Raw genomic sequence first — 12260 nt, 5'->3', positions numbered from 1 at the left:
CTCTCTCTCTCTCTCTCTCTCTCTCTCTCTCTCTCTCTCTCTCTCTCCTAAGCAAAGCCAGCAATACTCCAAAGGGTGTGAAATTAATCTCCGTCCACAGGAAGGTGTCTAAGCAATGTGCTCCAACATGGCCACTGTGCAGCCTTGGCAGAGGCCTTTGGAGACTGCAAGATATGGTCCTCTGAACTGCCTGACGTTTCCAGATCAACGACCTGTACCGGCTTCTATGCTAATGGAGAATGGAGTCTAAAACCCGGATTTAGCCTGCTGAGAAAGCAAGAGCCAATCGGCCATATTCTCCAAGCCTTGGTTTCCTTTGTTTGATGATGATGAGGGCTTGGGGAGACGGCTCAGTCAATGAAGTGTGTATGCATGAGGACCTAAGTTTGGATCCCTGACCCTCGTAAGGAGCAGCCATAGCAGTGCCCGTAATCCTAAAGTAAATACAAAAAGATCACTGGAGTTTGATGGCCATTCAATCTAGTAGAGTCAGCAAGTTCCGGGTTTAATGAGAGACCTTGTTTCAAAAAGACAGTGGCTGACATCCGATGGGTAGACAGACTGTTCTGAGGTAAAGAACTTGCTGTTACTTCAGAGGCCCAAGTTCTGTTCCTGGTACCATGTCAACTGGGTTGCAACCACCTATAACACCAACTTCAAGGGATCTAACATCCTCCTTCTGGCCTCTGAGGGCACCCAAAAACATGTGTGCATACACCTACACAGATACACACATAAACAGAAATAAAATAAAATATAAATAAAAGACACCCAATGTCAACTTCCTCTGGCCTCCACATACATGTGCACGCACGCACGCACGCACACATGCATGAAGAAGATGATGAGAGTAGACTACATTGGTAGACTTTAAACTTCTCAATTAGAGATGGCTAACATTTAACCAGATAACAACAGAATTAAGAACAAGAAAGCCGCCGGGCGGTGGTGGTGCACTTGGGAGGCAGAGGCAGGCAGATTTCTGAGTTTGAGGCCAGCCTGGTCTACAGAGTGAGTTCCAGGACAGCCAAGGCTACACAGAGAAACCCTGTCTAACCTAACAAACAAAAACAAACAAACAAAAAACAAGAAAGCCAGCTGGCCCACTTCCTGTCCCTCTATTTGTATTGTGATTTAGGAAATCCTCGATTCTAGAAAGCATGGCTTGAAAATCTCTACCCTTTGGGGTTTGATTGGTACTGGCAGCCTCTAAAGAATGTTAAGTGGGCCAGGCAGATGGCACCCACTTTTGATCTCAGCAGAGGTGGAAGTAGGCAGATCTATGTAAATTCAAGGTCAGCCTGGTCTATATAGGAAGTTCTAGGCCACCCAAGGCTAAATAGTAAGACTGTCTTAAAAAGCAAACAAAGAAAATGCCAGAGTGAATCAGCGACAAGATGATTTTTATTGTCAAATTAAGGGACCGAGTGTAGAGTTGGAGATTCACAAGGTCAGAGTGGCACAGCTTTTGGTCCTTTACGGAGAAAGTATGCCTTAATGCAGTTTGCTGAACTGTGCCTCAGTTTCCCCATCTTGTAAATGATATTGCAGAAATCTTTTTTAGAGAAGAATCTCAGATACAAACACAGAGCTTGATTTCCTGTTCTTCAAAGGGCTTTTCTAACAGAATGTAGAAAAGAAAAACAATAACTTTCCAGTGGGGAGACCAAGCTAGACGCCACCTTAGCCACCCAGTGAAGATCAGCATCACCAGAGACAGGTCTGTACACTATCCACCAAAATCTATCACCTAAGTCAAATCTCAAGATAATCAGACAAACTGTGGGCATCGCACAGAACACCTGGCCAGTTACCCTCTGACTTCAAAAGCTCATGAAAACCAATATCACAGAGAGACAGCCTGACAGTAAAGGGGACCAAGTGGACAGGACAGTCAAATGCAATGGAGTGTCCTGGATAAACTCTCAGGAGTAAAAATCGAGTGCCAGAGGAAAACTTGGTAAAATTCTATATAAAATCCAGAGCCCAAGAGTACTAATAAACTAAATACAGTAAAAGCCTGTGTGGGTTGGATTTTTAAAAGAAATTTACTTTTATTTTTGTTTGGTTTTGGGAGTGTGTATGCCAAGTACATGCTGATGCCCGTGGAGATTAGAAGAGGGCATTAGATGCCCTGGAATTAGAGTTACAAGCCATCTTGACCCTCCCGATGTAAGTGCTGGGAGATGAACAGGTTCTCTGGAAGAGCAGAAGGACTCTTGGCCACTGAGCCATCTTCCCAGCCACACAAATGAATTCTTCATTTTGACAATTTTTTTTTTGCAACAAAGTCTAACTATGTTGCACTTAATCTGGCTGGCCTCAAACTTTTACTGCCTCAGTCTCCCAAGAGAAGGGATTACAGGTGTGAACCACCTTCCTTGACTAGCATTGACAAATACACCATAATTATTATGCAAGATGTTAACATTAAGGGAAGCTGAGTGACAGTTCTAGGCCAGCCTGGGCTACAAGACCTTGTCTCAAATAAAACAAAGTAAGCAAAGCAAAACAAAACAAACCCCTTCTCATTAGAAATAATTTTTTTGGCTTAGTTTAGTTTGTTTTTTAACATGATTTCATTTTTGAAACAAGGTCTTCCCATTATTAGCCCAGGCTGGCCTTGAACTTTTAATCCCTCTGCCCCAAGTGCTAGGACTACAGGCATGTGCTATTGCACCTTGATTTAAAATTTTTTTCTTTAAATATTTTGTTTTTGTTTGTTTGTTTTAATTTTGAAACAGGGTCTCTCTATGTAGCTCTGGCTGTCCTGGAACTCACTATGTAGACTAGGCTGGCCTTGGCCTCAGAGATCCCCCTGCCTCTGCTTCTTCAATATAATGTCACATCTCTCTGATACTAGCAGGTCTAGATTCATTAATTCAAAGAGAGTTGGTACTCCTAATACATCATCACGCTAGTTGAAAGTTTGCCTCATGATATCTTTGCTGGAATTGGACATGCCTGCTTAGACAAGAAGAGCTCTCTGAGACGGGTGGTGGTGATGCACACCTTTGATCCAACACTTGGGAAGTGGAGGCAGGTGAATCTCTGGGAGTTTGAGGCCAGCCAGGTCTGCAGAGTGAATTCCAGGACAGCCAGAGCTATGCAGAGAAACCATCTTGGGGGAGTGGGGAGAAGAAACAGAAAAAGAGGAGGGGGGAAGAAGAGGGGAGAGGAGGAAGAAGAGGAGGAGGAAGAAAAGGAGAAAGAGGAGGAGATGATTCTGAGAGGCTCCTAATGAAATTCAGACTTCTAAAGATCTCCCCAACCCACCCCCGGCCCCATATTTGCAACAGATGGAGGTCGGGGTCTCTGCTAGGCTCAACAGACTCTGATGGCTGGCTGAAGGAGAGGCCATCTTTTTTTCATCACAACATCTACCTGCTGGGCCCTTTGTATTAGAGACGGGCTTTTGCACAGGCTCTGGGAAACACACAAACACACTGGGCACGTGCAGACCTGCATGCAGCACTCAGGACACAGTCCAAGGACCTAGTAACTCTGAAAGCCTCGCCTCCCTTTCAGCAGCCAGGATTTGTTCTTTGACCTCAGATCTTGGCTTCAGTGCAAAAGCAATGTGTGTCTGCCTTTCTTCTCTTTAAAACATTAACTTCTCCTACTGCTAGATCACCTTTGAGGTGAGAATTTTCAGAAGCTTTCAAACATTCTTACACAGTCCTCTGAGCACTCAAGTAAGGAAGGTGCCTGGGAGAGAAGCCCTCATTCCCAAACAGGGAAACTGACCCCAAGGCTTCAGCTGCTCTTCCTGCTGCACGGCTGCAGCCTAAAAGCTGCCCTTAAGAGTACAGAACATGTTTCTGACAGGACAGGGGCATGCTGCCACATAACCCAGAATCCACCCTACAGAGGTCTTCTGCAGTGTGGTCTCAAGAAAGCCAAGCTCTCCTTAGGAGGGATACGCCATCCTTTTATGGCAAGCCATCCTAGCTGATTTCAGGCTCAATGTGTAAAGCCATGTGTTTAAGGCAGGGAAGTGAATAGCCAGTAGAAAGCAGAGCAGGCACTTACCCTTCCTTGACCTAAATCCCACATACCAGCCCAGGAACTCCATGTGTAGCTCAGGAATAAGTACTTTTGTGTTATAAAGAACCAGGATGTTTGATAAAGGAAGGTATGGTGAGGTGGGAGAGATGCCTTGGTGGGCCCATACTGAGGCATCCCTTCCCCCTGAGGTACCAGCCATAAGATGGGTATAGTGTAGAATGAGGCATGGGAAGGGGAGTTGAGAAGGGAGTAGAGACAGAGAAAGACATACAGATACACACATACACAGAGAGAGAGAGAGAGGGAGAGAGAGAGAGAGAGAGAGAGAGGGGGGGGGAGAGAGAGAGAGAGAGAGAGAGAGAGAGAAATAAGTAGAGAGAGGGGGAAGGAGGGAGAAGGAGAAAGGGATCAGGAAGAGAAGAGAGTCAGAGAGAGAAGGGACAGAGAGAGCAAGGAGGGGCCAAATAGCCCCTTTTATAGCAAGCCATGCCTAGCTGGCTATTGCCAGGTAACTGTTGGGCAGACCCTAGGAGAAATGCTAGCAAGAACAGCTACTGGAGAAGGAGTGGGAAGAGATGCCTAAAGCAACTCAGAAGGAAAGAGGATGGCCATGTGACCTTCCAGGACAGGAACAAGGCTGTAACAATCTGCCCAGAGTCCCTCCTGCCTGAGGCCAACAGCAAACACTGGGAGACAGATGGTTGGAGGCAGGAGGGGGAAACTAGAAACTCTCTGGCCCACAGGGGAAAAGAAATGAATCATTAGCATTTGACTCAGGAGCAGAACCAGTCTTCACAACAAAATTCTTGAGACAGCCAGATATGGTGGAATATACCTTTAATTCCAATACTGGAAGGCAGAGGCAGGCGGATCTCTGTGAGTTCAAGACCATCCTGGTCTACACAGCCAGTTCTAGGCTATTCAGAGATAGCCTAGGCTTTGTCTCAAAAACAAAACAAAACAAGACAAAACAACAAAAAGCAAAACAAAAAACCCTCTGAGGCATGGGTAGACGCAGCCTGCTGCTATGGCTCTCCCTGCCCCTGCGCCAGCTCCTATTACTCCCAAGGCTTTAGGTACCAGCATGTCAATCTAGTAACGAACTACAGAAATGATCCCTGAAAGTACAGTCTTCAGCATGTCACTCTAATGTGCACAGTCTTCCCAGGCCACCACAGCAGCACCTGCTACTAACTCTATACCCATGTCAGGTCTACCACATGGAACTTTTGTCAGTTTATCAAAATGTAGGCAAGGGAGATGGCTCACCTCTTAAGAGCATGCCTCTCTTCCAGAGGACTGGAGTTTGATTCCCAGCATCCACATCAGGCAGCCCACAGCCACCTGTAACTCCAGCTCCAACAGATCAAACTCCCTCTCTGGCCTATGTGAGTGCCGGTGCACATGCCTACACACATTCATACACACACACACACACACACACACACACACACACACACACACGAAAGTACAATTTTTTTTTTAAAGTCAGGAACCAAAAAAAATCAGCACCAAACATCGGGCCTTCAGGCTTCCAAACAGATCAGTTAGGAACCAGAAGCCAACATGGCCTCTTCCTCCTTTTATCATGACCTGGTCTATATGGTCAGTTCTTGGCAACTCATATAGTTTGAATGAGCCATCTCCACCAGACGCATGAGTTGGCAGCTTGGTCCCTGTGTGGTGGATCCAGTCATTAAGGGGTGACTGGATCATGGTGGCTCTGACCTAATCAAAGTATCCATCCATTGATGGATTCATAATTTGGTAGCATTACTGGAGGCAACAGAAGCTTCTGGAAACAAGGCCTTGCTGCCACAAATAGGCTGCTGGGAATATATTCTGGAGGATGGTATCTTGCTCCAGCTCTTCCCTGGCTTCCTGGTTGCTAGAAGATGAGCAGCTCCCTCTGCCACATGCCCCTGACACCATGATGTCACGCTCAACTCTCTCCCCTTCACGTTGTTTCTCTCAGACATTTGTCTCAGCCAAGAAGAGCTAACATCTGTCTCTAGCTGAGGAAGACAGCCTCAGTCTCTTCATTAAGATCCCCACCGAGGGCCTGGAGAGATGACTGGTTAAGAGAACTAGCACTTCCGAGGGCCCAGAATCAATTCCCAGAAGCCACACAGCAGCTCACAAGTGTCTGTAACTCCAGTTCCAAGGACTCCAACACTTTCATACAGACACACGTGAAGGCTAAACGCCAATGCACACGAAAAAGAAAAGCAATCAACCCATCTCATGTCTACAGAGCATGGCAGAGCCAACTAAGAGTTGTCGTCTGAGATCCCCCAAGACACAGGGCTTAGTAAACCACAGAAATAAAAGGAACTTTTCAAAATCACCCTCCATTCACACCTGGGGAAACTGAGGTGTGGGCAAAGTGAAGAACTTGCCTCTTGCCCAGGCAGTGGCCAAAGAAGCCCCCCACCCCTAACCCCCACCTCCCGTCAGGCAGCCTAGTTCACTTTCCTTCCCGCCTGGCGTCATGTTTCACACAGCTCTGACTTGGCGCCTACATGGGGAAGGGCTGGCAGCTACAAGAGGAGAAGGCCAAGTACATATTACATCATTGAAAGCAGGTAGCCAAGAAGGAAGTGGAGACTATTCTTCCCTCCCACCCACAGGTAGCCCAGTTCCAGGAAACCAAATGAATAAGAAAGAAAGCCTAACTCTCACTCAAAACAAAACTAAACTAAACACGCTACCAACTACATGGGCAAGGACAGCTACCACAGAGGAGCCCACCCTTACTTCATCATGCTTGGGACCACCGGGCCTTTGCTGGCTTCCATCTAGATGACTGGAAGGTATTTATTGTACAGTTTCTATCTCTAACTGCATAGCCGGTGTCACCAGCATTACACAGACTAAAAACCTGAGGCTTAAAGACTTACGTTGTCCAAGACAGTTTGTCACATCTAGAATTAAAATCAGGTCATCTAAGTGCACTCACTGTTCTTCAGGAATTTAGCCTATGGAGGGAACAGGACCCAGCTCCATAGACAATGGAGAGCTGGAAATAAACCAGGCATCCTTTAGTAAGAATCAGACAATTCCGTGGTCTGGATGCGATGGATGATTATATGGACATTCAAATAATGAACACCAGGAAGGGCATATTTGTGCTGGAGAGATGGCTGGATGGCTAAAGGCTTCCTACCAAACCTGATGACCTGAGTTTGATCCCGAGGACCTGGCAAGAAAAGGGAGTTGACTCCCACAAGTTGTCCTCTGATATCCACATGTGCCAAAATATACACACACACACACACACACACACACACACACACACACACAGAGAGAGAGAGAGAGAGAGAGAGAGAGAGAGAGAGAGAGAGAGAGAGAGAGAGGTGAGATGTTATTTATTTATCTTTTTTTAGGGACAGGGTTTCTCTGTGTAGCCTTGACTGTCCTGGAACTCACTCTGTAGATCAGGCTGGCATCAAACTCAAAAAAATAATCCACTGCCTCTGCCTCCTGAATGATGTGATTAAAGGCGTGTACCATGAAGCCCAGCAATGTAATATGTTTGTAAGAGGGACATGTTAGGGATAGACAGATGGCTCAGTGGATAAGCATACTTATTGCGCTCGCAGAGGACCTGAGTTTGGTTCTCAGGACTTAGATGGCTACTCACAACCATTGGTAACTCCAGTTCTAGGGGATCTGATTCTCTTCTTTCAAGCTCTGAGGATACCAGACACACAGATATCTAGACACACAGGTGTGCATAATGGCAAGCAAAACACTCATATACATAAAAAAAACTAAAATAAACTTAAAGGGGACATGTTTATAAAATAATAATAATAACAAATGATGTATATGAATTGATTCAATTTTTAAAAATATACTTGTATAGCAAAAAAGAAAAGAAAAGTCACCATAGGATACAGTAGCAAAAGAATGTGAGGATGATGAAAACATAATAAAACTTTAACATCTCATTTTAAAATCTCCTGTCTGTCAATCATGGATCAGGGAGGGGCTTGTAGCCCCCACCCCTCCCTGCTGAACCATTGGCTATTAATGTATCTAGGGGAGGGACAGGCATTGCCTTCAGTTGTATACCAAACCATAAGCCCACCAGACTCCAATGGACAGCGCAAAACCTGTACAGAACAGAGATGGCTCTGGTGAGAACTGGGGCGTCACAGAACAAAAAGACATGCGCATGGGAAAGGAGCTCACGGCAAGGTGGAGATAACAAGGCGGTCAAGTGACAAGAGAGGCTATGGACTGAGAGAACTGGAGTGCATTATATACTTGTATGAAATGGTCAGAAAGCAAACTTAATTGATAAAAAAAAAAAAAAAAAAAGACACCAAATAAAAATAAAATGAAATTTCCTGTGTTGTTTCAACAGTGAGGAAATGAGAAAGGGAACAGTGGCATAGTCACACTTCCTAGCAAACATGGCAGAGCCCCCTCAATATCCAGTCCAGGGTAAACTGGAGGACAGGACACTGTACTACAGAGTCACCAGGAGCCTTGCTGTGGACAGAGAAAGAAAGGGCCAGCCCCTACTTTCAATCTACAAACCTCTTCTTTGTCTACAGGTAGTTGGGCAGCATTGATCTGCCCCTCAAAATATCCATTGTGCTTCTGACATGAGGCTCTCCTTTTGTATCTGTACTGCCCCGCCCCGTGGACACCACCACGGTGTGTTTAATTTACTCAAGCTCTCTAGTGCCCTACAACAGCAGTCCTCGACTTACTTGACTTTGAGCACCTTGGACAGAGCCCCTAAGTCCCCTTTCCTACTCCTGGCTCCTAACAGTATTTGGTGCATAGTAGGTTTGTAGTTTGTGTGGTTTTTTTAAATTTTAATTAACTAGTCAATTATTAATTAATGTGTGGATGAGAGAGAGAGAAAGAGAGAGAGAGAGAGAGAAAGTTTATGTGCAAGTTCTCTTAGAGTCCAGAAGAGGGCATAGGATGCCTGGAACTGAAGTTTCATGCAGTTATAAGCTGCCTGATATAGGCGCTGGGAACTGAGCTCGGGTCCTCTGCAAGAGCAGTAAGTGCTCTAAACCACTGAACTATCTCTCCATCCCCAGTGTGTGTTATTTCCTGATGGAACTATGCTAGGTTCTCTTCGTCTCTAGCCTCCTTCTGGAGCATTACATGTAAACCAACGCACTTGGCACAACCTCCTGGATCAGCATTCCTATCCCCTAGCCCCAGCCCAGGCCACTCCTACATTCCCCAGCCCACTTTCCTAGAACACTGGCGCCATCGGGTCTTCTCAATACCACACTCCCCTTCCCATCAAGCCTGAGTTCCTTGGCTGGGCCCCAGCAGCCTCTCATCACCTGGCCCCAATCCACTTGCCCAATAGCATTCTGACTTCCCACAAGACACGGCATGACACACTCATTTCCACCTTGGGGCTTCTGCTAGTCCTGATCACCTACCCTGAGAGACCCTCTGCTTACCCAAGCCCTCCTCCTGCTTAAGTTCAAGTTTCAACTCCTCCCGAAAGCCTTAATACCATACCAATTCCCAGGGACCGTGACCTCTGAAAACATATGGGCTCCTACAGGTGAGACATCTAATCGTCTCTTCACACCCTTTCCTTTTGTGTGTGTGTTTGTACTTTGCTGATTATCTGTCCCTCACCTCCAAACTAGATTAATCTACTTAAGGGAAAGGCAATGTCTAATACCTCATCTGTGATCTACCACACCCGATTCTGAAAAACTCAAGACTTAGTAACGGTTAGGACTGAAAGCTATTTGAAACAGTTATGGTGAAAAAACGGCAAAAGTCGGGGCTGGAGAGATGGCTCAGTGGCTAAGAACACGCATTGCTCTTGCTGAGGTCCAGACTTTGGTTCCCAGCACCCGTGTCAGGTCCCCGAAACATCAGCTCTGGAAGATCTGATACCCTCTTCTGGCCTCCGAGGGTACGTGCACTCATGTGTTTATACATACACACATATACACATCTTACCCACATACCCACATGCAATTAAAAATTAAAAATAAATCTTAGAAAGATATGCCAAAAGTGTCTTCTCAGGGGCTGAGGCAGCCAGCACTGCTGGGACCTAAGTAGCAAGGTTTGGAAAGGGACACAGAATGCCAAGCTTATGTCACTGGGACCTGAAATGAGTCCTCCCTAGTACCAGATGGTAGAAACCAGTGGCTCTCAAAGTGAGGTCCCCAGACCAGGGCCATCAGCACCGGCATATGTTAGAAATAAAAAGCATTGACCCACTAAATCAGAAGCGTAGGTGGTTCCTGTGCCCAAGCTAGTTGAGAACCACTATCTTAGGACAGTGGACAAAGGAGTTTCTTTAATTCCGTGGGCAGCCTGTGGGTGCAATTTCTAACTCACATCTTTCTGCTTTCCACAATACCCAAAGACAAGGAAATGGTAATAATTACAAGTTATTGATGACCCAGTGCTCTGTCAATTTTCCTAATGAGTTTTCAGGAACAGGAGGCTAACTGAGCACAGACTTTCTCTCTCAGTCCTTTCCCTGTGTCGAGTCCTCCGTTTGTCTCAGTCCCGAATGATACTCATCACTCACTGGCCTCAAAAGGCCATTTTGAGCAGTGAATCTGCTCTCAATTTTCAGAGTTCACACTTTAAATGCTGAGTCTTCACAGTGAGCTTTTGTCTCTGGTTTGTCTACCTACATCCACTTGTGAAAACACTGGGCCCGTCTGCCAGCATCTCATTCCTCGGGATCTGCCCCGGCTCTGCAGACTGCCAGGTGGGGTGGGTCACATGCAGAGTGACAGCTCAGCTTCCCATAATCTCACAAGTAAATGTTGATACATGTCCTGACTGCATGAGAAACAGGTTCACAGCAAGGACTGCAGTCTCTGGGGAGAATCTGTGGGGCACAGCATCCTTACATAGAGGTGAACAACTCACACTATGGTCTCTTGGTCTTGGGTTATGAAGGCCTAAAGGTACTGACAGGAAGGCCTGCTCACAGTGGGCACTGAATCTAACACCCTCTAGATGAGGCAGTTGGCAGAGTAAGGTAAAGATACCACCATGCATTCTCAGGGTAAACATGGCAGATGGCCGTGGAGAAAACACAGGCTGAGGACTGGCTTTAACTGGGGTTTGTACTCCCAGATGCTTAATGTCACCTACTCTGCCTGTGAGCCTCACCTCCCCAAAAATTACAAAGTAAAGATGGCCTGCTAAGCTGGGCATGGTGGCACATGCCTATAATCCCAGCATTGGGAGGATGCCAGGAGTTTGAGGTCTGCCTGGGCTACATAGCAAGACCCTGTTTCAAAAAGAAAACAAAACAAAAAGTTAAAATATAAACACTGGAGTGTTTATGGGGAAAAAAACAAATTCTATAGCCCTGCAGGAATTCCAATTGATACTGTGGATCGTGGGTTACTCTGCCCAAGGCAGCAATAACCAGCCACCAAGTCTACTGCACACTTGAAATGGAGCTAGCATGAACCAAGAACTAACCTACCTTCCCATTATTTTAATCATTCTAGTGTTGACTTTAAATCTCCATAAGGAGTCTTGCCTAGGGCCCTTCACAGTATAATTCTAAATGAATTCATGAACTGCTAATAAGAAGTCCTTGAGAACTCTCTGTTCATACAGCAAGTGACAAAGATAAATGAACTGTCCCATCAGAAGACAATTTAATCTATACTGCACAAATGTTGAAGGCTCTTTGAATATGCCTCAGAGAGGAGAGCCCTTTTTGTTGGTTCTCTGCCTAGCTCTCCCATCAACCACACATGGGAGGAACTAGAGTCTGTTCTCTCTACTCACAATGGCTTTGACCTATCAATGATCCAGTTCCTCTTATAAACTGCGAGCCAACCATTCTGACTTCTTCACACAGCCATGCGGACAAACTGCAAAGCTGCCCTATAAGGAACTTCACAAGCACTTGCTAGCCCGCACCACTGTGGGAGCCATCCGCCCAAAACCTCTGGTCAGCTGAGGAGATAATCATACTAGAGCCAGGGCCAACACTGCTTAATCATACATTCAGGTAAATATTATAGGTCTTTTTGTGTCTCATCACTAAATAAATGAGACAAATGAGTCAGCTGACAATTTCACTTTATGAAACAAGTACAGGATTTATACAACAAGTACACTGATAAGAGGGTGACATGGGGTTTGTCTTGCTTACTATTGAATTCTCACCATTAGGAACCATACTTGGTAGAAAATAAGTGGGGTACACGGCATCTATACAAAGCTGTTCATTTGTGTAACAACTTAGTCTTTCAACAGATGCC

The 12260-nt window shown here is 45.8% G+C and overlaps 1 protein-coding gene and 1 non-coding gene across 6 annotated transcripts in view; both read right to left on the bottom strand.

Moving 5' to 3' along the window:
- Positions 1-12260, bottom strand: part of Dapk2 (death associated protein kinase 2) — a 116455-nt gene that overhangs the window by 72385 nt on the left and 31810 nt on the right. The gene's annotated exons all lie outside the window — the stretch shown is intronic.
- Positions 4925-5142, bottom strand: LOC143439467 (small nucleolar RNA U3). The gene has a single exon (XR_013107689.1). It is a non-coding gene; the product is annotated as a small nucleolar RNA U3 (small nucleolar RNA).

The sequence above is a fragment of the Arvicanthis niloticus genome, chromosome 26 (assembly GCF_011762505.2).
Source record: "Arvicanthis niloticus isolate mArvNil1 chromosome 26, mArvNil1.pat.X, whole genome shotgun sequence".
Classification (NCBI taxonomy): domain Eukaryota; kingdom Metazoa; phylum Chordata; class Mammalia; order Rodentia; family Muridae; genus Arvicanthis; species Arvicanthis niloticus.
Note: the sequence above shows the minus strand (reverse complement) of the source record. Positions and strands in the feature narration are given on the sequence as shown.